The sequence below is a fragment of the Bufo bufo genome, chromosome 1 (genome assembly GCF_905171765.1).
Source record: "Bufo bufo chromosome 1, aBufBuf1.1, whole genome shotgun sequence".
In the NCBI taxonomy this organism is placed as follows: Eukaryota; Metazoa; Chordata; class Amphibia; order Anura; family Bufonidae; genus Bufo; species Bufo bufo.
In genome coordinates this window covers 23,475,582-23,502,276 of record NC_053389.1, presented here as the reverse complement: position 1 = coordinate 23,502,276, position 26,695 = coordinate 23,475,582, and positions in this window count along the sequence as shown.

The following is a 26,695-nucleotide window of genomic DNA, read 5'->3' as shown; positions in this document are numbered from 1 at the left end:
GAAGCCCTAGACAGCCTAGTCCGACACTGGCTGTTGGTATATAATATATGACTTGTTTGCTTTGATAGAAACCATATTATGTGATATAAACATCTTTGTCATTTCTCTTGGCCTCTTTCTTCTAAGGATCCTTAAGGACTGTTAGAAGAGCAATTTCAGCAGTAGAAGATATCCAAAGACTGGAGTCAGGACGACTTTATGAACACTTATGCCCGCACTGGTACAGTTAGTATAAACTTTAAAGGATAATCCTTCTATGTTCTGGAACTGGCTGCCAAGATTACAGACGGACTTTGTTGCACATCCACGAACAGCTGTTGTTGGTATTAATCCTGCAAATATACACATAGGAGCTTTCATTTGACACAATATTTAGCCTCCTATATGAACATTATCTCACCTAATCAGTGGTCTTGTTTAATGACGGATTATTATATAGGTAGTTTGGGCACCTGCATGGGCCTGTGTCTCTTTGGGGGGTCAATTGCCAGCTAAACCTCAGCCCCCAGTACAGAGTGAGCATACAAACTGTATGATACCTGTGTAGCAATGGAGCAGATTGCCTATCTCCACTACCTCAACCCTGTCCATCCTGTGATCTTACAAGAGGTGAAGAACATCAGCTGAGCAGAGCAAAAGGCTATCTGTCACAGGTTAGCCCTCACTACCCTGCTTTTCTTCCCAAGATAATGCAGCTAGACAGTAACTATCTCTGGTGCTCTATTTGTGTATGTGTATATTTATATATATATATATATATATACAGTACAGACACACCTTCTCATTCAAAGAGTTTTCTTTATTTTTATGACTATGAAGGCATCAAAACTATGAATTAACACATGTGGAATTATATACATAACAAACAAGTGTGAAACAACTGAAAATATGTCATATTCTAGGTTCTTCAAAGTAGCCACCTTTTGCTTTGATTACTGCTTTGCACACTCTTGGCATTCTCTTGATGAGCTTCAAGAGGTAGTCCCCTGAAATGGTTTTCACTTCACAGGTGTGCCCTGTCAGGTTTAATAAGTGGGATTTCTTGCCTTATAAATGGGGTTGGGACCAACAGTGGCGTTGAGGAGAAGTCAGGTGGATACACAGCTGATAGTCCTACTGAATAGACTGTTAGAATTTGTATTATGGCAAGAAAAAAGCAGCTAAGTAAAGAAAAATGAGTGGCCATCATTACTTTAAGAAAGGAAGGTCAGTCAGTCAGCCGAAAAATTGGGAAAACTTTGAAAGTAAGGGCTATTTGACCATGAAGGAGAGTGATGGGGTGCTGCGCCAGATGACCTGGCCTCCACAGTCACCGAACCTGAACTCAATCGAGCTGGTTTGGGGTGAGCTGGACCGCAGAGTGAAGGCAAAAGGGCCAACAAGTGCTAAGCATCTCTGGGAACTCCTTCAAGACTGTTGGAAGACCATTTCAGGGGACTACCTCTTGAAGCTCATCAAGAGAATGCCAAGAGTGTGCAAAGCAGTAATCAAAGCAAAAGGTGGCTACTTTGAAGAACCTAGAATATGACATATTTTCAGTTGTTTCACACTTGTTTGTTATGTATATAATTCCACATGTGTTAATTCATAGTTTTGATGCCTTCATAGTCATGAAAATAAAGAAAACTCTTTGAATGAGAAGGTGTGTCCAAACTTTTGGTCTGTACTGTATATACCAGCAATGTGGTTGAGATTTCAGAAATGCCATCCGTACATTGTGGAGAACAGTGCACTTTGCACAGCACTAGCAAACCAGAATCTATTGCTCAGGCACCTTCCTATAAGTTAAGTACCCCAGGGTAGCCAGCCATTGACTGGGGAAGATTTGGGTTCATGCGCAGTGGTTAAGAGCCGAATGATGAAGTGCATGTGAGTGCCCTAGGAACAGTGAGAGGAAGTGCCAGCATAAAGCAGGCTGCAAACTGTAGGTTGGGCCTATTGCCTAGGAAGTGAGAGATGTTACTGGGCCCTAAACACCATAAACCAAGAGTTGGGGAGCAGGTGAGCCGTGAGGCGGCTGTAACCACCAGGGAAAGCAGAGTACTGGTGGGCAGGGGCCACTGCCATGATACACCCAGTGGTTGTAGTTCACCCTTTTAAGGGTTTTGCTAGCATGTTGTGATATTGTAATGAATAGTGTTGATCGCGAATATTCTAATCGCAAATTTTTATCGCAAATAATGCAATTAGAGAATTTGCGAATATCTAGAATATAGTGCTATATTTTCGTAATCACGAATATTCTAGATTTTTTTTCATCAGTAGCCATGATCCCTCACTGCTTCTTGCTTGTGGGCCAATGAGAAGGCTGCAATATCTTTGACTTTAGGAGTAGAGTTGATCGCAAATTTTCTGATTGCTGATTTTTGCAATCAAGAAAATAATGACTGGAGATCACGAATTCTCGAATTTGCAAATATATCACGAATATTCGCGAAATATTGCGAATTTGAATATTGCCCCTGCCGCTCATCACTGGTAATGAATTTATTTTGGGAAAAATTGAAGTCCTTAACCAAGTTCAAGCAAATGTAATATTAGACATACCTGTATATTGGTCCTTTCTAGTTATTTCTTAACACAAAGACAGCCCATACTAATGAGCATATCAGAGAAGAATAGTGCTCACTAGTTCAGGGTTGATATGGAGTCTCATGTAGAGGACATTTTAATCTTTGTCAATGATTTTCTTAAAAGTGAAGAGAAAAATAAAAATAGTTTTGTACCTAGTACTTGTAATGTCAGGAGAAAACACCAATTCTCGTCTCCTGTGCATTTTATTGTATTAATAGTATCACACCAAGTAGAGTTAATAGACATGCAGGATGGACAAACTACTCCATTGAGGTTAGAGTTTGGTTTTGGTACTAGAACCGGAGAAAGAAAGAAACAAAAAGAGGATTGTTATTGTATAAACACATAATTCACATTATTGTCTTTATTATAGGGATACATTTTTTCAGTATTCTGTATTTTTTCTAAAAATTTCATATTCATAGAAAGCACTTTTTTTATTTATTATTATTTGCTATTTAACATTTTTATTTTGGCAGTATTATGCAATTGAAAATTAAATACATCTTGTCCTTCTTTAGTAGTCAGCACAAGACCCCCTGTAGAGAGAGGTAATCTGTTACTAGTTTACTGCTGCAAATATTTGACCAAAAGTATAAGTGCAGTGACCCATTGATTCACAGCTTAAGAGTTAATACTGTGATTCACTGTTAAAAGGTGAATACTACGGTTCACGGCGTCAATATGTTTACTGTGATCATGATTTCTGTGCTGTGTATCCCAAAAGGTAATATATAGGAAGGAAATAGTTAAAACTAGAGATATTTAGTTGGCTTCCAGAGGATATGCTGGTCCCTCTGCCTCTGGGCTTGTGTAGAAATCCTAGCAAGTAGAGTTAGAAAGAAGACCTGCTCTGGTGAGCTCTGCCAAATAGTCCTAATGAGAAACCTTATCAAGGAAAACATAATTCCTGAAAACTGCCAGAAAACAACTTTACTAAGGATTATCCTAGAGAGAAAAAATACAAAAAATGTACAGAAGTTTGAGGACCGTTTTGAAGGTGGTGCTGGATTGAGACAGTAAGGTAAATGCATGTGTATGGCAACAGAATTTACTGCATGTGAAAAAGATGAATTGCTTCTGGCGCCCGCCACACTTTTGAGACGGACTGGCTATTCATTGGAGTTGTACCCTGTACAACTGGGAACTGCAGAAAGTATATTAAGGAAGATTTCTCACCTGTGGTTAATTTGATAAGATTGCATAGTGGAGACTCAGGGAGAAATGCTATTATCATTGCCATCTACTATATTTACAGCCCTTGGAAAAATTCTACCGTGTGCAATATCTGAGAAATGTACCTGCTGCTTGCATTTATACTGTAACTCCCATCATCTTCTCAGTAAAGACAAACTCTATTTATTATAACAAAAATCCATCCACTGCCATCCTGCACTTGCACTTCTGCCACTCATCCACCTAATATTGAGAGAAGAAAGGCTGCACACTCCTCTCACTGCATGTGTGGCCCACAGAGTGCTAGAGAGAGGAATTAGTCACTGTAGGGCACTACAACCACCCTCATTGCCACCATTCCCACTCCCATCCTCTCCAGTTGCAGTCAGCACTCCTCAGACGAGGACTGGCACATCACATAACTACTAATTCCCAAAGGCTCTTGATAAACGTAGCATAGACTAAGCCCATGAATCTCATAAATAAAAGTAAGCATTCAGGTAACATAAGTATCATAGTTGATAAGGTTGAAAAGCAACATTCTGTAGATTTGCCTCCTTCCTCAGTTTTCATCACATCAACAGATGTGCAGGTCGGGGGACACCTGGGAAATAGTGACCATAAAGTAATAACCTTCCAATTATCATTCAAAAGAGCGTTTCTTCAGGGAGGAACAAAAATACCAAACTTCAAAAAAGCTAAATTTAGCCAACTAAGAGAGGCTATAGGCGTAACTAACTGGGACAAAGTCCTCAAAAATAAAAATACAGCCACAAAATGGAATATTTTTAAAAGCATCCTAAAATCTAATTGTGAGATGTACATACCTTATGGGAATAAAAGGTTAAGGAACAAGAAGAAACCAATGTGGATAAATAGAACTGTAACGAAGGCAATAAATTACAAAAAGAAAGCATTTAAATCACTAAAACAGGAGGGTAATGAGGAAGCCATGAAAAACGATAAGAAAAAAAATAGAATATGTAAAAACAAATAAAAGCGGCCAAACTAGAGACCGAGAGATTAATTGCCAAAGAGAGCAAAACTAACCCTAAAATGTTCTTCAATTATATAAATGGTAAAAAGTATAAATCTTAAGGTGTCGGCCCTTTACAGAGTAATGAGGGGGGAGTTGCAGAGAGCAATGAGGAGAAAGCAAAGCTATTAAATATTTTTATATCCACTGTATTCACTGAGGAAAATAAACTGTCAGATGAAATGCAGAATGTAAAAGTAAATTCCCCATTAAAAGTGCTCTGTATGACCCAGGAAGAAGCACAGTGGCATCTTAAAAAGATTTAAATAGACAAATCGCCAGGACCAGATGGCATACACCCCCGTATCATAAGAGAATTAAGTAATGTCATAGCCAGACCCTTATTTCTCATATTTAAGAACTTTATACTGACAGCGAGTGTTCCACAGGATTGGCGCATAGCAAATGTGGTGCCAATATTTAAAAAGGGTCCAAAAACAGAGCCTGGAAACTATAGGCCGGTAAGTTTAACATCTGTTGTGGGTAAACTGTTTGAAGGTTTTCTTAGAGATGCTATCTTGGAGCACCTCAATGAAAATAAGCAAATAACGCCATATCAGCATGGCTTCATGAGGGATCGGTCATGTCAAACTAATTTAATCAGTTTCTATGAGGAGGTAAGTTCTAGACTTGACAGCGGCGAATCAATGGATGTCGTATATCTGGACTTCTCCAAAGCATTTGGCACTGTACCACATAAAAGGTTAGTATATAAAATGAGAATGCTCGGACAGGGAGAAAACGTCTGTACGTGGGTAAGTAACTGGCTCAATGATAGAAAACAGAGGGTGGTTATTAACGGTACACACTCAGATTGGGTCACTGTCACTAGTGGGGTACCTCAGGGGTCAGTATTGGCCCCTATCCTCTTCAATATTTTTTATTAATGATCTTGTAGAATGCTTGAACAGTAAAATATACATTTTTACAGATGACACTAAACTGTGTAAAGTAACTAACACTGAAGAGGACAGTATACTACTACAGAGGGATCTGGATAGATTGGAGGCTTGGGCAGATAAGTGGCAGATGAGGTTTAACACTGACAAATGTAAAGTTATGCACATGGGAAAGAATAATGCAAGTCACCCGTACATACTAAATGATAAAACACTCGGTAACACTGACATGGAAAAGGACCTAGGATTTTTTACTGAACAGCAAACTAAGCTGCAAAAACCAGTGTCAGGCAGCTGCTGCCAAGGCCAATAAGATAATGGGTTGCATAAAAAGGGGCATAGATGCCCGTGATGAGAACATAGTTCTACCGCTTTACAAATCACTAGTCAGACCACACATAGGGTACTGTGTACAGTTCTGGGCTCCTGTGAACAAGGCAGACATAGCAGAGCTGGAGAGGGTCCAGAGGAGGGCAACTAAAGTAATTACGGGAACGAGGAAACTACAGTACCCTGAAAGATTATCAAAATTAGGGTTATTCACTTTAGAAAAAAGACGACTGAGGGGAGATCTAATTACTATGTATAAATATATCAGGGGTCAGTACAGAGATCTCTCCCATCATCTATTTATCCCCAGGACTGTGACTGTGACGAGGGGACATCCTCTCCGTCTGGAGGAAAGAAGGTTTGTACACAAACATAGAAGAGGATTCTTTACGGTAAGAGCAGTGAGACTATGGAGCTCTCTGCCTGAGGAGGTGGTGATGGTGAGTACAATAAAGGAATTCAAGAGGGGCCTGGATGTATTTCTGGAGTGTAAGATTATTACAGGCTATAGCTACTAGAGAGGGGTCGTTGATCCAGGGAGTTATTCTGATTGCCTGATTGGAGTCGGGAAGGAATTTTTTTCCCCTTAATTGGGGAAAATTGGCTTCTACCTCACTTTTTTTTTTTGCCTTCCTCTGGATCAACTTGCAGGGTGACAGGCTGAACTGGATGGACAAATGTGTTTTTTCGGTCTTATATACAGTGCTACTATGTTACTATGTCCTTACTTACCAAGATGAGTGGCACAAGATATTATAGTGGCATTTTCTATTATAGTGCCGGCCATTTGCACATGGCTAGCGGCAATGTTTTGCGGATCCGCAAAACACTTACGGACGTGTGAATGGACCCTATAGCAAATTATTTTTTGCTCTGCTCATCTCAGGATATGTCAAGCACTGGCGTACTGCCCATATAGGCAGACTAGGCAGTTTCTATAGGACCCGTGAGTGTGAAGGGCCCGGACAGGCTAAATGGCCCCGCACCCTTTCCGACCTAAATGCACAGCTCTCCTACTCCTGGCCCCTGAAGCCATCTGCCCAAGATACCGAGCTGGTCAATAAGCAGGGAGATGCTGTGTTCCCTGCTCTGCTTATTGACCAGCTGAATTTTCGGGGCCATGACCTGATCTGTCCTTCACTCTTCACTCTGCAGCAGCAGGGCTCCGATACAGAGAGGGGGCCTGGCAAGCTCAGCAGAGCTTTACTGCTCTGACCTCCTCCTGACCAGTGACCTGCAGAGGTAGGGATTAACTCTTCCAGGGACCAAACTGAGCCGGTACAGACATAGCAGACAGTGAGATCACTACTAGAGTTGAGCGAACACCTGGATGTTCGGGTTCGAGAAGTTCGGCCGAACTTCCCGGAAATGTTCGGGTTCGGGACCTGAACCCGACCCGAACTTCGTCCCGAACCCGAACCCCATTGAAGTCAATGGGGACCCGAACTTTTGGGCACTAAAAAGGCTGTAAAACAGCCCAGGAAAGAGCTAGAGGGCTGCAAAAGGCAGCAACATGTAGGTAAATCCCCTGCAAACAAATGTGGATAGGGAAATGAATTAAAATTAAAATTAAAAAAATAAAAATAAACCAATATCAATTGGACAGAGGTCCCATAGCAGAGAATCTGGCTTCACGTCAGCAGAGAATCAGTCTCTTCATGCCATAGCAAAGAATCTGGCTTCATGTCAGCAGAGAATCAGTCTCTTCATGCCATAGCAGAGAATCTGGCTTCATGTCAGCGCAGAATCAGTCTTCATGTCATAGCAGAGAATCAGGCTTCACGTCACCCACCACTGGAACAGGCCACTGTCACACATTTAGGCCCCGGCACCCAGACAGAGGAGAGCGGTCCCGTAACAGAGAATCTGGCCTTATGTCAGCGCAGAATCTGTCTTCATGTCATAGCAGAGAATCAAGCTTCACGTCACCCACCACTGGAACAGGCCACTGTCACACATTTAGGCCCCGGCACCCAGACAGAGGAGAGAGGTCCTGTAACAGAGAATCTGGCCTTATGTCAGCACAGAATCTGTCTTCATGTCATAGCAGAGAATCAGGCATCACGTCACCCACCACTGGAACAGGCCACTGTCACACATTTAGGCCCAGGCACCCAGGCAGAGGAGAGAGGTCCCGTAACAGAGAATCTGGCCTTATGTCAGCACAGAATCTGTCTTAATGTCATAGCAGAGAAACAGGCTTCACGTCACCCACCACTGGAACAGGCCACTGTCACACATTTAGGCCCAGGCACCCAGGCAGAGGAGAGAGGTCCCGTAACAGAGAATCTGGCCTTATGTCAGCGCAGAATCAGTCTTCATGTCATAGCAGAGAATCAAGCTTCACGTCACCCACCACTGGAACAGGCCACTGTCACACATTTAGGTCCCGGCACCCAGACAGAGGAGAGAGGTCCTATAACAGAGAATCTGGCCTTATGTCAGCACAGAATCTGTCTTCATGTCATAGCAAAGAATCAGGCATCACGTCACCCACCACTGGAACAGGCCACTATCACACATTTAGGCCCAGGCGCCCAGGCACCCAGGCAGAGGAGAGAGGTCCCGTAACAGAGAATCTGGACTTATGTCAGCACAGAATCTGTCTTAATGTCATAGCAGAGAATCAGGCTTCACGTCACCCACTACTGGAACAGGCCACTGTCACACATTTAGGCCCAGGCACCCAGGCAGAGGAGAGAGGTCCAGTAACAGAGAATCTGGCCTTATGTCAGCGCAGAATCTGTATTCATGTCATAGCAGAGAATCAGGCGTCACGTCATCCACCGCTGGAACAGGCCACTGTCACACATTTAGGCCCAGGCACCCAGGCAGAGGAGAGAGGTCCCGTAACAGAGAATCTGGCCTTATGTCAGCGCAGAATCTGTATTCATGTCATAGCAGAGAATCAGGCTTCACGTCACCCACCACTGCAACAGGCCACTGTCACACATTTAGGCCCCGGCACCCAGACAGAGGAGAGCGGTCCCGTAACAGAGAATCTGGCCTTATGTCAGCGCAGAATCTGTCTTCATGTCATAGCAGAGAATCAGGCTTCACGTCAGCCACCACTGGAACAGGCCACTGTCACACATTTAGGCCCAGGCAGAGGAGAGAGGTCCCGTAACAGAGAATCTGGCCTTATGTCAGCGCAGAATCTGTATTCATGTCATAGCAGAGAATCAGGCTTCACGTCACCCACCACTGGAACAGGCCACTGTCACAAATTTAGGCCCCGGCACCCAGACAGAGGAGAGCGGTCCCGTAACAGAGAATCTGGCCTTATGTCAGCGCAGAATCTGTCTTCATGTCATAGCAGAGAATCAAGCTTCACGTCACCCACCACTGGAACAGGCCACTGTCACACATTTAGGCCCAGGCACCCAGGCAGAGGAGAGAGGTCCCGTAACAGAGAATCTGGCCTTATGTCAGCGCAGAATCTGTCTTCATGTCATAGCAGAGAATCAGGCTTCACGTCACCCACCACTGGAACAGGCCACTGTCACACATTTAGGCCCCGGCACCCAGACAGAGGAGAGCGGTCCTGTAACAGAGAATCTGGCCTTATGTCAGCGCAGAATCTTTCTTCATGTCATAGCAGAGAATCAGGCTTCACGTCAGCCACCACTGGAACAGGCCACTGTCACACATTTAGGCCCAGGCACCCAGGCAGAGGAGAGAGGTCCCGTAACAGAGAATCTGGCCTTATGTCAGCGCAGAATCTGTATTCATGTCATAGCAGAGAATCAGGCTTCACGTCACCCACCACTGGAACAGGCCACTGTCACACACGGCACCCAGATAGAGGAGAGGTTCATTCAACTTTGGGTTGCCCCACAATATAATGGTAAAATGAAATTAAAAATAGTATTGAATGAGGAAGTGCCCTGGAGTAGAATAATATATTGTTAAGGGGAGGTAGTTAATATCTAATCTGCACAAGGGATGGACAGGTCCTGTGGGATCCATGCCTGGTTCATTTTTATGAACGTCAGCTTGTCCACATTGGCTGTAGACAGGCGGCTGCGTTTGTCTGTAATGACGCCCCCTGCCGTGCTGAATACACGTTCAGACAAAACGCTGGCCGCCGGGCAGGCCAGCACCTCCAAGGCATAAAAGGCTAGCTCTAACCACGTGGACAATTTGGAGACCCAGAAGTTGAATGGGGCCGAACCATCAGTCAGTACGTGGAGGGGTGTGCACAGGTACTGTTCCACCATGTTAGTGAAATGTTGCCTCCTGCTAACACGTTCCGTATCAGGAGGTGGTGCAGTTAGTTGTGGCGTGGTGACAAAACTTTTCCACATCTCTGCCATGCTAACCCTGCCCTCAGAGGAGCTGGCCGTGACACAGCTGCGTTGGCGACCTCTTGCTCCTCCTCTGCCTTCGCCTTGGGCTTCCACTGGTTCCCCTGTGACATTTGGGAATGCTCTCAGTAGCGCGTCTACCAACGTGCGCTTGTACTCGCGCATCTTCCTATCACGCTCCAGTGTAGGAAGTAAGGTGGGCACATTGTCTTTGTACCGGGGATCCAGCAGGGTGGCAACCCAGTAGTCTGCACACGTTAAAATGTGGGCAACTCTGCTGTCGTTGCGCAGGCACTGCAGCATGTAGTCGCTCATGTGTGCCAGGCTGCCCAGAGGTAAGGACAAGCTGTCCTCTGTGGGAGGCGTATCGTCTGCGTCCTGTGTTTCCCCCCAGCCACGCACCAGTGATGGGCCCGAGCTGCTTTGGGTGCCACCCCGCTGTGAACATGCTTCATCCTCATCCACCTCCTCCTCATCTTAGTCCTCCTCGTCCTCCAGTAGTGGGCCCTGTCTGGCCACATTTGTACCTGGCCTCTGCTGCTGCAAAAAACCTCCCTCTGAGTCACTTTGAAGAGACTGTTGTATAGCTAATCCACGGCACACCAATGTCTTTTGTTTTTGCAAATTTATTATTGGTACAAAAATATTCACAAGTTTGTCAATATATGACTGGTCGCGCCATCATAGTAATATCAGCATAATATATCTTTGTAGGCCGTGATGTATCCCAACGTTTCGGTCCTGTCAAAGACCTTCCTCAAGGGATCTGTAAATAAATATAACGTTTTCAATAGCGTCTACATATGGCGACCATAATATACTGTTGAAATGTGGTGAAAGAGGAAAACAATATAAGAATAGGATGAATCGTACATGTACGTCTATATGTGTGCCCGCAATGCCTGCACACACATACATATACATGTACATACACATGCATAAACATACATACAAGTCTCAGGTTCTGACTATAGTAAAAAGAGAGAGTAAGGGGTAGGTAAAGTAAGAGGGATGCAAGACAGATAAGGCAAAAGCTGTCTCTAAGAGAGGAGGGGATAGTGATCAGGACTGGGCTAAAAGCATGAACCATAACTAATCAATGGGGCATAAGATTAAGTCAAGATTATATGTGTTGGATAGATTAGGTAAGTGTAATCAGCATAAAAAGAAGAAATCTCTGTGGCAGCAGATGGAATATAAATATCGCATATGGACTCACCATGGCCGGGTAGCAAACGGTTTGAAGCAGGCGCTATGTGTCTCACGTTTGTCTGCGTTTTAAACTCTGAGGCCGGAAGTCATGTGGGCTCTTTGCCCTGTGTCCGGGTTCAGCCGGTCACATGATCGTCAGTGACGTCATGTGAACCGCGTGACCGCGGGCCGCAGTTTGCGCATGCGCACTGGGTGCTGGGACAGAAATAGAAGATAGCTTGGTGCTGGGAATATATAACATGTTGTCTCTTGGAAAACGGGAATAATAGACTAGGGATCGGTCTGCTATTAGGTTGAAAGGAGGAAGAAGAGTTGTAAAGAAAGATATTGAAGATATTTTGAGGAGTATATATAGTTGGTTCTATGCTGACGCTTTAATTAAGAAGAATGGGGGAAATTGTCTCAGGTAAAGAAAAAGGGGTCACATACATATATAGGGAAAATGGTTTGAAGAATAATTAGACAATTGCTTCCATTTTCGTGGTGCTAGAACGTAAAAGATGAAAAAGTAAAGAAACAAAAAACAAAAAAACAAGAAAACAAAAAAACAAAAGGCGAATAATCACATTATATGGTTCTAGATTTAGTGGATACGTGTCTAGGCATATAGGTATCTAACATACTATAATCTTATACTATATTATGGTCTATGATGAGAGGGAGGGGTGGGGGAGAGGGATGGAGGAGGGGAAAAGGGGAGAGGGAAGAAAAGGGGGGGGGGGGGAGGGAAAGGGAGGGGGGGTTAATAGGAAAAAGGGTGGAGGAAAAATACGGGGGAAAGGAAGGGGGGGGGGAAAGGGTTTTTTCTCACCAACTTGTATATGGACTATGAATAGTCCATATACAAGTTGGTGAGAAAAAACCCTTCCCCCCCCCCCCCCTTCCATCTGCTGCCACAGAGATTTCTTCTTTTTATGCTGATTACACTTACCTAATCTATCCAACACATATAATCTTGACTTAATCTTATGCCCCATTGATTAGTTATGGTTCATGCTTTTAGCCCAGTCCTGATCACTATCCCCTCCTCTCTTAGAGACAGCTTTTGCCTTATCTGTCTTGCATCCCTCTTACTTTACCTACCCCTTACTCTCTCTTTTTACTATAGTCAGAACCTGAGACTTGTATGTATGTTTATGCATGTGTATGTACATGTATATGTGTGTGTGTGCAGGCATTGCGGGCACACATATAGACGTACATGTACGATTCATCCTATTCTTATATTGTTTTCCTCTTTCACCACATTTCAACAGTATATTATGGTCGCCATATGTAGACGCTATTGAAAACGTTATATTTATTTACAGATCCCTTGAGAAAGGTCTTTGACAGGACCGAAACGTTGGGATACATCACGGCCTACAAAGATATATTATGCTGATATTACTATGATGGCGCGACCAGTCATATATTGACAAACTTGTGAATATTTTTGTACCAATAATAAATTTGCAAAACAAAAGACATTGGTGTGCCGTGGATTATCTATACATCATTTACGACTGAAGTCCTCTGCGAGCACCCACCACTATATTAAGGTGTGCGGACTCCACAATTTCCCTCACTTTGAAGAGACTGGCCTGAAAGTGCTAAAAATGACCCCTCTTCCTCCTCTTCCTCCTGGGCCACCTCCTCTTCCATCATCGCCCTAAGTGTTTTCTCAAGGAGACATAGAAGTGGTATTGTAACGCTGATAACGGCGTCATCACCACTGGCCATGTTGGTGGAGTACTCGAAACAGCGCAACAGGGCACACAGGTCTCGCATGGAGGCCCAGTCATTGGTGGTGAAGTGGGTCTGATCCGCAGTGCGACTGACCCGTGCGTGCTGCAGCTGAAACTCCACTATGGCCGGCTGCTGCTCGCACAGTCTGTCCAGCATATGCAAGGTGGAGTTCCACCTGGTGGGCACGTCGCATATGAGGCGGTGAGCGGGAAGGCCGAAGTTACGCTGTAGCGCAGACAGGCAAGCAGCGGCAGGGTGTGATCGCCGGAAGCACGAACAGACGGCCCGCACTTTATGCAGCAGCTCTGACATGTCGGGGTAGTTGCGAATGAACTTCTGCACCACCAAATTCAGCACATGCGCCAGGCAAGGGATGTGCGTCAAACCGGCTAGTCCCAGAGCTGCAACGAGATTTCGCCCATTATTGCACACCACCAGGCCGGGCTTGAGGCTCACCGGCAGCAACCACTCGTCGGTCTGTTGTTCTATACCCCGCCACAACTCCTGTGCGGTGTGGGGCCTGTCCCCCAAACATATGAGTTTCAGAATGGCCTGCTGACGTTTACCCCGTGCTGTGCTGAAGTTGGTGGTGAAGGTGTGTGGCTGACTGGATGAGCAGGTGGAAGAAGAGGAGGAGGAAGCTGAGTAGGAGGAGGAGGAGACAGGAGGCAAAGAAAGTTGCCCTGCGATCCTTGGCGGCGGAAGGACGTGCGCCAAATAGCTCTCCGCCTGGGGCCCAGCCGCCACTACATTTACCCAGTGTGCAGTTAGGGAGATATAGCGTCCCTGGCCGTGCTTACTGGTCCACGTATCTGTGGTTAGGTGGACCTTGCCACAGATGGCGTTGCGCAGTGCACACTTGATTTTATCGGACACTTGTTTGTGCAGGGAAGGCACGGCTCTCTTAGAGAAGTAGTGGCGGCTGGGAACAACATACTGTGGGACAGCAAGTGACATGAGCTGTTTGAAGCTGTGTGTGTCCACCAGCCTAAATGACAGCATTTCATAGGCCAGTAGTTTAGAAATGCTGGCATTCAGGGCCAGGGATCGAGGGTGGCTAGGTGAGAATTTACGCTTTCTCTCAAATGTTTGTGAGATGGAGAGCTGAACGCTGCCGTGTGACATGGTTGAGATGCTTGGTGACGCAGGTGGTGGTGTTGGTGGTACATCCCATGTTTGCTGGGCGGCAGGTGCAAACGTTCCTCCAGAGGCGGAGGAAGAGGCCGAGGCGGCGGCAGCAGCAGCAGAAGAGGCCGAGGCGGCAGCAGCAGAAGAGGTAGCAGGGGGAGCCTTAGTGACTTCCTTGTTTTTAAGGTGTTTACTCCACTGCAGTTCATGCTTTGCATGCAGGTGCCTGGTCATGCAGGTTGTGCTAAGGTTCAGAACGTTAATGCCTCGCTTCAGGCTCTGATGGCACAGCGTGCAAACCACTCGGGTCTTGTCGTCAGCACATTGTTTGAAGAAGTGCCATGCCAGGGAACTCCTTGAACCTGCCTTTGGGGTGCTCGGTCCCAGATGGCGGCGGTCAGTAGCAGGCGGATTCTCTTGGCGGCGGGTGTTCTGATTTTTCCCACTGCTCCCTCTTTTGCTACGCTGTTGGCTCGGTCTCACCACTGCCTCTTCCTCCGAACTGTGAAAGTCAGTGGCACGACCTTCATTCCATGTGGGGTCTAGGACCTCATCGTCCCCTGCATCGTCTTCCACCCAGTCTTGATCCCTGACCTCCTGTTCAGTCTGCACACTGCAGAAAGACGCAGCAGTTGGCACCTGTGTTTCGTCATCATCAGAGACATGCTGAGGTGGTATTCCCATGTCCTCATCATCACGAAAAATAAGTGGTTGTGCGTTAGTGCATTCTATCTCTTCCACCCCTGGGGAAGGGCTAGGTGGATGCCCTTGGGAAACCCTGGCAGCAGAGTCTTCAAACAGCATAAGAGACTGCTGCATAACTTGAGGCTCAGACAGTTTCCCTGATATGCATGGGGGTGATGTGACAGACCGATGGGCTTGGTTTTCATGCGCCATCTGTGCGCTTTCTGCAGAAGACTGGGTGGGAGATAATGTGAACGTGCTGGATCCACTGTCGGCCACCCAATTGACTAATGCCTGTACCTGCTCAGGCCTTACCATCCTTAGAACGGCATTGGGCCCCACCAAATATCGCTGTAAATTCTGCTGGCTACTGGGACCTGAGGTAGTTGGTTCACTAGGACGTGTGGCTGTGGCAGAACGGCCACGTCCTCTCCCAGCACCAGAGGGTCCACTAACACCACCACGACCATGTCCACGTCCGCGTCCGCGTCCCTTATTAGATGTTTTCCTCATTGTTCCCGTTCACCACAATTTTGAGAATGGCAAATTTGGGAATGCTTTTTCAACCCAGAACAAAAAGTCTGCTTTTACGGTCACTACAAATAACTTGACCAGCTAAAACTGTGCAGATTTGGTTAAATATTGATGTGAGACCTGTTTTTTTTTGCGCTGTGTGACAGTTATAGGTTTAATCACAGAATGACACTTCTATCAGCACGCTAGCGTGTGTCTTAGGTTTTTCTGAATGACACTATCAATACCTTCAATGTAAGATTTTCTTTTTGGGATAGATTTCAAGTAGGCCTCAAATACCACAAACTAGTTATTTTCTGAATGGCAAATTTGGGAATGCTTTTTCAACCCAGAACAAAAAGTCTGCTTTTACGGTCACTACAAATAACTTGACCAGCTAAAACTGTGCAGATTTGGTTGAATAGAGATGTAAGACCTGTTTTTTTTTGCACTGTGTGACAGTTATAGGTTTAATCACAGAATGACACTTCGATCAGCACGCTAGCGTGTGTCTTAGGTTTTTCTGAATGACACTATCAATACCTTCAATGTAAGATTTTCTTTTTGGGATAGATTTCAAGTAGGCCTCAAATACCACAAACTAGTTATTTTCTGAATGGCAAATTTGGGAATGCTTTTTCAACCCAGAACAAAAAGTCTGCTTTTACGGTCACTACAAATAACTTGACCAGCTAAAACTGTGCAGATTTGGTTGAATAGAGATGTGAGACCTGTTTTTTTTTGCGCTGTGTGACAGTTATAGGTTTAATCACAGAATGACACTTCGATCAGCACGCTAGCGTGTGTCTTAGGTTTTTCTGAATGACACTATCAATAACTTCAATGTAAGATTTTCTTTTTGGGATAGATTTCAAGTAGGCCTCAAATACCACAAACTAGTTATTTTCAGAATGGCAAATTTGGGAATGCTTTTTCAACCCAGAACAAAAAGTCTGCTTTTACGGTCACTACAAATAACTTGACCAGCTAAAACTGTGCAGATTTGGTTGAATAGAGATGTGAGACCTGTTTTTTTTTGCGCTGTGTGACAGTTATAGGTTTAATCACAGAATGACACTTCTATCAGCACGCTAACGTGTGTCTTAGGTTTTTCTGAATGACACTATCAATACCTTCAATGTAAGATTTTCTTTTTAAGATAGATTTCAAGTAGGCCTCAAATACCACAAACTAGTTATTTTCAGAATGGCAAATTTGGGAATGCTTTTTCAACCCAGAAAAAAAAGTCTGCTTTTACGGTCACTACAAATAACTTGACCAGCTAAAACTGTGCAGATTTGGTTGAATAGAAATGTCAGGTCTATTTTTTAGGCGCTGGGTGACAGGCTCAACTTTCCCCTGATGTAATATATGGCCAAAAAAAAACCACACTGTTGATGGTTAAATGCACTTGGGTGACACAGGCTCAGCCTGCACCTGATGTAGTATATGGCCAAAAAATAACCAGACTGTTGATGGTTAAATGCACTTCGGTGACATAGGCTCAGCCTGCAGCTGATGTAGGATATAGCACAAAATAACCACACTATCGATGGTTAAATACACTTGGTGATAGCTCGTGCTGGCGCACCACAAGTCACAAATTGGCCGCCGATCACCCCAGAAAAAAATTGATCTAAAAACGCTCTGGGCAGCCTCAAAAAAGTGAGCAAGTCAATAATAGCACTTCAATGATCCACAGCTGCAGATCGATCACAGAATGAAGTCTTTTGGAGGAGTTAATCTGCCTAATCTCGCCCTAACGTCGCAGCTGCAACCTCTCCCTATGCTTGAATCAGCAGAGTGACGTGCAGCGCTACGTGACCCAAGCTTATATAGAGGCTGGGTCACATGCTGCACTGGCCAATCACAGCCATGCCAATAGTAGGCAAGGCTGTGATGGCCTCTTGGGGCAAGTAGTATGACGCTTGTTGATTGGCTGCTTTGCAGCCTTTCAAAAAGCGGCAAGAAAGCGCCGAACACCGAACCCGAACCCGGACTTTTACGAAAATGTTCGGTTTCGGGTCCGTGTCACGGACACCCCAAAATTCAGTATGAACCCGAACTATACAGTTCGGGTTCGCTCATCCCTAGTTATAGTGTCTCCATATTTTTTTTAATTTTTTGGGCCATTGTTTCATGTAGGGGCAACTTTTTTGATCACTTTTATTTTTTGGGAAGTAAGGTGGGCAAAATTTCAATTTCCTCATAGTTTTTATTTTTTTTATTTTTATGGCGTTCACCGTGCGGGGAAAGTAACATGACTGTTTTATAGATCAGGTCGTTACGGATGCGGTGATACCTAATATGTATAGTGTATTTTTTTTTTTTTTTTCTTATTCAGTGATAAATGTGTTTTTTTTTATCTTTACTCTTTTCACTTTTTTTTTTTTTTTTTTTACCCAGACCCTCTTGGTTCTTGAAGATCCAGTGGGTCTGATGTCTGTATATTACAGTACAGTACACTATATAGTGTATTGTACTGTATTTTACTTACACTTTGTCCGAACAGATCTATGCCTTTAGCACAGATCTGTTCAGCACCATGGACAGCAGGATGCCTGAGAAGGTGTCCTGTTGCCATGGGAACCTTCCCCGTCTGCCACAACTGAGCAGACGGGGAAGGGGAAGGAGGGGGGTTCCCTCCCTCTCTGACACCATCCTGTCTGGGGGCTGCAAAGGCACAGCAGCCCCCCGATGGGAGAGGGAGGGAGCTCCCTGACTGTTAACCTTTTCCATACAGCGGTCCGTACGGACCGCGGTATGGAAAGGGTTAAACGGCTGACATCACAGCACAGATGTCAACCGTTTATACCAGAGTGTCAGCAATGTGCTGACACTCTGGTATACCCACTGGACGCTAATGAATATTCAAGAGGAGGCGGGCGGGGGGATCGCGATCCCGCCTGCCGCACCGCCTGCCACCCTCCCCCTGCACCACCCGCCGGCATAAAATCATTCAGGGGTGCAGGGGGGGTGAAAAAAATCGTTATTTTGGGCATTTTAAAGTTTCTGATCCCTGCGGTCCCTGAAACTGCAGGAAGCGCAGCAAACCACAGGTCTGAATTGACCTGCGGTTTGCTGCGATCGCCGATACGGGGGGACCGGTACGTTATGTGTCCTTAAGGGGTTAAGGCTGTAATGTAACAAAATACGAAAAAAGGGGGGTGAATACTTTTGCAAGGCACTGTGTATATATATATATATATATATATATATACTCAACAAATAACGAGGCAGCACTTCCAGATTTTGGTGACAGGGTGACGACCCCAAAACTTTATTCCCACCAACGTTTCGGCCTACTCAATGAGGCCTTTGTCAAGCTGCCAAAGCTTGACAAAGGCCTCATTGAGTAGGCCTCATTGAGTAGACCGAAACGTTGCTGGGAATAACGTTTTGGGGTCGTCACCCTGTCACCAAAAGCTGGAAGTGCTGCCTCGTTATTTGTTGAGTACGTATCGTGGAGGAGAAGCCTACCTCTGTGAGGAGTTGCACCCAGTGCACGTGGTCCGACTGTGCTGCTGCGTTATTTGTGTTTTTATATATATATATATATATATATATATATATACACAGTGGATATAAAAAGTCTACACACCCCTGTTAAAATGTCAGGTTTCTGTAATCATTTCAGAACTTTTTCCACCTTTAATGTGACCTATAAACGGTTCCACTCAATTGAAAAACAAACTGAAATCTTTTTGGTGGAGGGAAGAAAACAAAAAAAACTAAAATAATGTGGTTGCATAAGTGTGCACACCCTCTTATAACTGAGGATGTAGCTGTGTTCAGAATTAAGCAATCACATTCAAAATCCTGTTAAGTAGGAGTCAGCATACACCTGCCATCATTTAAAGTGCCTCTGATTAACCCCAAATAAAGTTCAGCTGCTCTAGTTGGTGATTCCTGAAATTTTCTTAGTCACATCCCACAGCAAACGCCATGGTCCACAGAGAGCTTCCAAAGCATCAGAGGGATCTCATTGTTAAAAGGTATCAGTCAGGAGAAGGGTACAAAGGAATTTCCAAGGCATTAGATCTACCATGGAACACAGTGAAGACAGTTATCGTCAAGTGGAGTAAATATGGCACAACAGTGACATTACCATGAACTGGATGTCCCTCCAAAATTGATGAAAAGACGAGAAGAAAACTGGTCTGGGAGGCTACCAAGAGGCCTACAGCAACATTAAAGGAACTGCAGGAATATTTGGCAAGTACTGGCTGTGTGGTACATGTGACAACAATCTCCGGTATTCTTCATATGTCTGGGCTATGGGGTAGAGTGGCAAGACGAAAGCCTTTTCTTGGGAAATAAACACATCCAAGCCAGGCTACATTTTTCAAAAACACATCTGAAGTCTCCCAAAAGCGTGTGGGAAAAGGTGTTGTCGTCTGATGAAACCAAGGTTGAACTTTTTGGCCATAATTCCAAAAGATATGTTTGGCGCAAAAACAACACTGCACATCACCAAAAGAACGCTATACCCGCAGTGAAGCATGGCGGGGGCAGCATCATGCTAAGGGGATGTTTTTCTTCAGCTGGAACTGGGGCCTTAGTTAAGCTAGAGGGAATTATGAACAGTTCCAAATACCAGTCAATATTGGCACAAAACCTTCAGGCTTCTGCTAGAAAGCTGAACATGAAGAGGAACTTCATCTTTTAGCATAACAACGACCCAAAGCATACATCCAAATCAACAAAGGAATGGCTTCACCAGAAGAAGATGAAAGTTTTGGAATGGCCCAGCCAGAGCCCAGACCTGAATCCGATTGAAAATCTGTGGGGTGATCTGAAGAGGGCTGTGCACAGGAGATGCCCTCGCAATCTGACAGATTTGGAGGGTTTTTGCAAAGAAGAGTGGGCAAATCTTGCCAAGTCAAAATGTGCCATGTTGATAGACTCATGCCCAAAAAGACTAAGTGCTGTAATAAAGTCAAAAGGTGCTTCAACAAAGTATTAGTTTAAGGGTGTGCACACTTATGCAACCATATTATTTTATTTTTATGTTTTTTCTTCCCTCTACCTCAAAGATTCCAGTTTGTTTTTCAATTGAGTTGTACAGTTTATAGGTCACATTAAAGGTGGAAAAAGTTCTGAAATGATTTATCTTTGTCTCATTTTTTTTAAATCACAGAATCCTGATTTAACAGGGGTGTGTAGACTTTTTATATCCACAGGATATATATATATATATATATATATATATATATATATACATAGATTGTGTAAAGTAGAACTGGCTTAGTTGCCCATAGAAACCGATCAGATTCCACCTTTCATTTTGGAGAGCTCCTTTGGAAAATTAATGGAGGAATCTGATTGGTTGCCAAGGGCAACTAAGCCAGTTTTAATTTACACCATTTTTATTTTTTTATTTTTTTTTAGCCGTTTCCTGCTCTGCTATATAGATGCAGCACAGTAATCCTCACCTTTGGGTGCCAGCTATATAGCTGATAAATTGCTGAAACTGACGGGTGTGAACTAGTTCCAATTCTGCCATTTTAACCCTTCGGGGGGGGGGGGGCGCAATTCAAAGTTTTGCTATGGGGCCCCATGATTGCTATGTACGCCCCTAATGTCAAGCCAACATGAAAGATAAAGCAGGGCACATTAGTAAAGTCTGTCACGTTAAGGCCTCCTGCACACGACCGTATGGCTTTTTCAGTGTTTTGCGGTCCGTTTTTCATGGATCCGTTGTTCTGTTTTTTGTTTCCGCTTCTGTTCCGTTTTTCCGTATGGCATATACAGTATACAGTAATTACATCGAAAAAATTGGGCTGGGCATAAAATTTTCAATAGATGGTTCCGCAAAAACGGAACGGATACGGAAGATATACAGATGCATTTCCGTATGTGTTCCGTTTTGTTTGCGGACCCATTGACTTGAATGGAGCCATGGAAAGTGATTTGCGGGCAATAATAGGACATGTTCTATCTTTCAACGGAACGGAAAAACGGAAATACAGAATCGGAATGCATACTGAGTACATTCCGTTTTTTTTGCGGAACCATTGAAATGAATGGTTCCGTATACGGACCGTATACGGAGCGCAAAAAACGGCCAGTAAACGAAAAAAAAAAACGGTTGTGTGCAGGAGGCCTAAGTGGAATCTAAAATTGTGCTGTGCTAGTAAACATGGAGCCCTAGAGTCAAGGAACGATTTTCTTTGCCAAGCTACAATTATATGTAGAGAAAGCCACAAAAAGATAACTTACATGCTGGAAGATTAGGAGTGCAGTTGTCAGTGCTACAACATGCAGTGACCGATCTAATTTGTCCTTGCTGTACGCTTATGCTGCCCGAAAACTTACATTCAGATGAAGGCATACATGTCCTGACCAAAGTTGCAATAATTTTTCCTCCTATAAATAAACATAAAAGGTTAGGTTTGTTTTTTTTAACCAAAATTATAAAAAGAATTCTTAAAGCGGTTCTCCATGTTGGGCCTTTTGGTTAGAAAGGTTCTTTGACAAGAATCTGACCACAAACTGCACCACTGCTGGGACCTCCAGTCTGTGGGGAAACCTGACAGCAGGTGTTCAAATTCCCTTCAGCGCCACCACAAGGGAAATTGGGTATTACCCTGCGACCATTCGCATCAATAGACCCTTTGTGTAATACAGGACAGGACAGGTCCTCCAGAATGACTGCTCTGCATTACTCGCCACTGTGGCTAAGGAACGCAGTACATATCCCAGCTGCAACACAATGTACAGAGTTTCGGCATGCTGCAGCTCCGTCTGTCGGTTAATGGGCGTAAATATTGATTACCAGTCATGAGGATAGACCATCAATATGTAAGTCCTGGAAAAACCTGTTATATAAAACAGCAATATCTGTAAAGAATAAATCAAGGCAACTGGACTTACTGTAAATTTCTTGAAAACGTTTCACTCGTTCTTCCAACGAGCTTTGTCAATTCTGAGTGACTGTACTAGAATTCTCTGGGAATAAATATGTAACTGAATCAACATCAGATTCTGATTCAGTTACATATTTATTCCCAGAGAATTCTTGTACAGTCACTCAGAATTGAGAAAGCTCGTTGGAAGAACGAGTGAAACGTTTTCAAGAAATTTACAGTAAGTCCAGTTGCCTTGATTTATTCTTTACAGATATACCATGACCTGGATAAATGAGAACCTTCACAGACATAAAACAGCAATGTTCACACTTACTAGTTTCTACAACCAAAATATCAGTGTGCCTATGCCGTAGTGACACAGGGTACAATTTATTAGCATGGTGGAGAAGGCTAATTCAGAATGAGCATAAAATAATTTTGTGAGACAGTAATTCCTTACGGTGGTTTTCTGGTCATTAGTATCTGATCTGTGGAGGTCCAACACCCGGGACCCCCGCCGATCAGCTGTTTGAGAAGGCAACGGTGCTTGCAGTAGCACCACAGCCTTTGTCAGCTTTCTCTAGGCCAGTGACATCACATTCATCAGTCACGTGACCTAGACAATACAATGTACGGCGCTGTGCTTGGCAAGCTGTGAGAAGGCAGCAACATTCACAGGAGCACCGCTGCCTTCTCAAACAGCCGATCAATGGGGGGTCCCAGGTGTCGGATCCTCACCGATCAGATACTGATGACCCTATCCAGAAGAGAGGTCGACAGTATCAAAGTCTCGGAAAACCCGTTTAATGGAATAAAAAAAAACTAATCATGAAAAAAATATCAATAAGCGATTATTTTACATAAAATGCTTAGATTAATGAGTGGAGTAGAGGTGGACTTTTTAAAGGCACAGTAACAGGTCTTTGAGAGCCAGAATTCTTGCTTCTTGTTTCTCAGGTGTTCAAATACTTATGTTCAGCAGTGCAAGACAAATACATTCTTTAAAGGGTTTCTGTCACCCCAGAAAACTCATTTTTTTTTTTGGGGATAGTTAGATTCCTTATAGGGCGATATAGGAGAATATAATAGTCTTACTTACTTTCATGCGGCCGATTCTTTATAAAACGAAGTTTTATAATATGTAAATGAGGGCTCTACCAGCAAGTAGGGCGTCTACTTGCTGGTAGCCGCAGCTGAACACCACCCCTCGCCGTGTTGATTGACAGGGCCAGCCGGGATCTCCTCCTCCGGCCGGCCCTGTCAGTATTTCAAAAATCGCGTGCCTCTGGTCATTCGGCGCAGGCGCTCTGAGATGAGGAAGCTCGTCTCCTCAGCACTCCATCAGTGCGCCTGCGCCGATGACATCACCGAAAGAGAAGGGCCGGCCGGAGGAGAAGATCACGGCTGGCCCTGTCAATCAACACGGCGAGGGGGCGGTTTTCTGCAGCAGCTACCAGCAAGTAGACGCCCTACTTGCTGGTAGAGCCCTCATTTACATATTATAAAACTTTGTTTTATAAAGAATCGGCCGCATGAAAGTAAGTAAGACTATTATATTCTCCTGTATCGCCGTATAAGGAATCTAACTATCCAAAAAAAAAAAAAAGAGTTTTGTGGGGTGACAGAAACCCTTTAAAAACCATAAAATGTGAATTCCTGTTTTTTTTTTTTTAAAATTTATTCTGTCTCTCAGAGTGGGAATGCACCTACAATGTGAATGGTCAAAGGTCCGACCCCTCCATGATTGCTAAGTGGGAGAACTTGCAAAATCGCAGGGTGTTCAAATACTTCTGTTCCTCACTGTATATAAAATATTAAAAAAACTACACATTAGGTATGCACATGACTGAAATATAGACCGTACACAGCCATGTCAATGCAAAAACAATAAAGTAATGGCTGCTTAGACATGGAAAAGCAAAAACTGCTTAAAAAAAAAAGTCATTAAGAGGTTAAAAAATTTGTTTTTTTTCGTTCCGTTTACGGAACCATTCATTTCAATGGTTCTGCAAAAAAAAAACTGAATATACTCCGTATGCATTCCGTTTCCATATTTCCGTTTTTCCGTTCAGTTGAAAGACAGAACATGTCCTATTATTGCCCGCAAATCAAGTTCTGTGTCTCCATTCAAGTCAATGGGTCCGCAAAAAAAACGCATCCGTATCCCTTCCGTTTTTGCGGAACCATCTATTGAAAATGTTATGCCCAGCCCAATTTTTTCTATGTAATTACTGTATACTGTATATGGCTACTTTCACACTCGCGTTTGGTGCGGATCTGTCTTGTATCTGCACAGACGGATCCGCACCGATAATGCAAACGCTTGTATCCGTTCATAAGTCTAAGTCAAAACGGATCCGTCTTGACCTACATTGAAGGTCAATGGGGGACGGATCCGTTTTCAATTGCACCATATTGTGTCAGTGAAAACAGATCTGCCCCCATTGACTTACATTGTAAGTCTAGACTGCTCCGCATAGTCAGACAGTCACCAAAACGCTGCAAGCCGCATTTTAGTGACCGTCTAAAAAACGCAACGGAGACCAAACGCAGCCAAATTGATGCATTCTGAACTGATCCTTATCCTTTCAGAATGCATTGGGGCTGAACTGATCCGTTTTTGGCCGCTTGTGAGAGCCCTAAAACAGATCTCACTAGCGGACCCAGAAACGCCAGTGTGAAAGTAGCCTATGCCATACGGAAAAACGGAACGGAAAAATGGAACAGAAATGGAAACACAATAGAAAAAAAAAAACAGAACAACGAATCCGTGAAAAACAGACTGCAAAACACTGAAAAAGCCATACGGTCATGTGAAAGAAGCCTAAGGTCTCTTGCACACGACCGTATGGCTTTTTCAGTATTTTTCGGTCCGCAAAAAATGGATCCGGAACAGCTGGCCCCTGATATAACAGTATTATCCTTGTCCATTATGTGGACAATAAGAGGACATGTTCTATCTTTATACGGAACGGAAAAACGGAAATACGGAAGTGGAAGGCATACGGAGTACCTTCTGTTTTTTTTGTGGACCCATTGAAATGAATGGTTCCGTATACAGTCCATATACGGAACTCAAAAAACGGAATGTAAACAGAAAAAAAAACGTTCATGTGCAAGACAGAAGTGTTAGGCCCCATTCACACGGGCGAGAATTCCGTGCAGGCGCAATGCGTGAGGTGAACGCATTGCACCCGCACTGAATCCGGACCCATTCACTCCAATGGGGCTGTGCACATGAGCAGTGATTTTCACGCATCACTGGTGCGTTGCGTCAAAATCGCGGCAAGCTCTATATTGTGCCTTTTTCACGCAAAGCAGACCCCATAGAAGTGAATGGGGCTGCGTGAAAATCGCAAACATCCGCAAGCAAGTGGGGATGCAGTGCAATTTTCACGCACGGTTGCTAGGAGACGATCGGGATGGGGACCCGATCATTATTATTTTCCCTTATAACATGGTTATAAGAGAAAATAATAGCATTCTTAATACAGAATGCTAAGTAAATTAGGGATGGAGGGGTTAAAGAAAAAAATTAATTAAACTCACCTCATCCACTTGTTCGCACAGCCCGGCTTCTCTTCTGTCTTATTCTTTGAGGTCCTGGGAGGAAAAGGACCTTTGGTGACGTCACTGCGCTCATCACATGGTCCATCACATGGTCCATTACGCGCGTGCAAAGCGCATTAAAACGCTTTGCACTCGCTCGGAAAAATCACTCACCTGCACAACGCACCTGCATCTTGTCCGGCCCTCACACCCGACGCCCGTGTGAAAGAGGCCTTAGACTTATTTAGGCTACTTTCACACTTGCGGCAGAGTGATCCGGCAAGCAGTCATCCGGAGAAACGGAGCCGTTATATATTTTTTTCACTGCTCCGATGCTCAAGTCAGGGAGGCTGCTTGGGTGAAAATGGGGATATGTCTGGGTTCAGAACCCCTTTAACCTTCAGCAAAGTTGAGGATTGATTGGAGGGGCACATTGGTGTTGGATCAGAGGCCTCAGAAGAAGATGTTGAAGTAGGTTAGTTACGAGATGATGAGGGCATGTTTGAGCATTGTAGTTGACTCAGGGTTAAGGAAATATTGAATATGAGAAATATTTTTGAGTTAGAGGCTAAAAGAGGTGGTAAGGGTTTTGTTTGGGTTAAAGGACAGGGAAAAAAACATGGTGCCATTAAATGTGACAGATAAGTCTGATGAAAGGGTTGAGTGACAACGTCAAAATCGAGGCGAGCTCTATATTGTGCCTTTTTC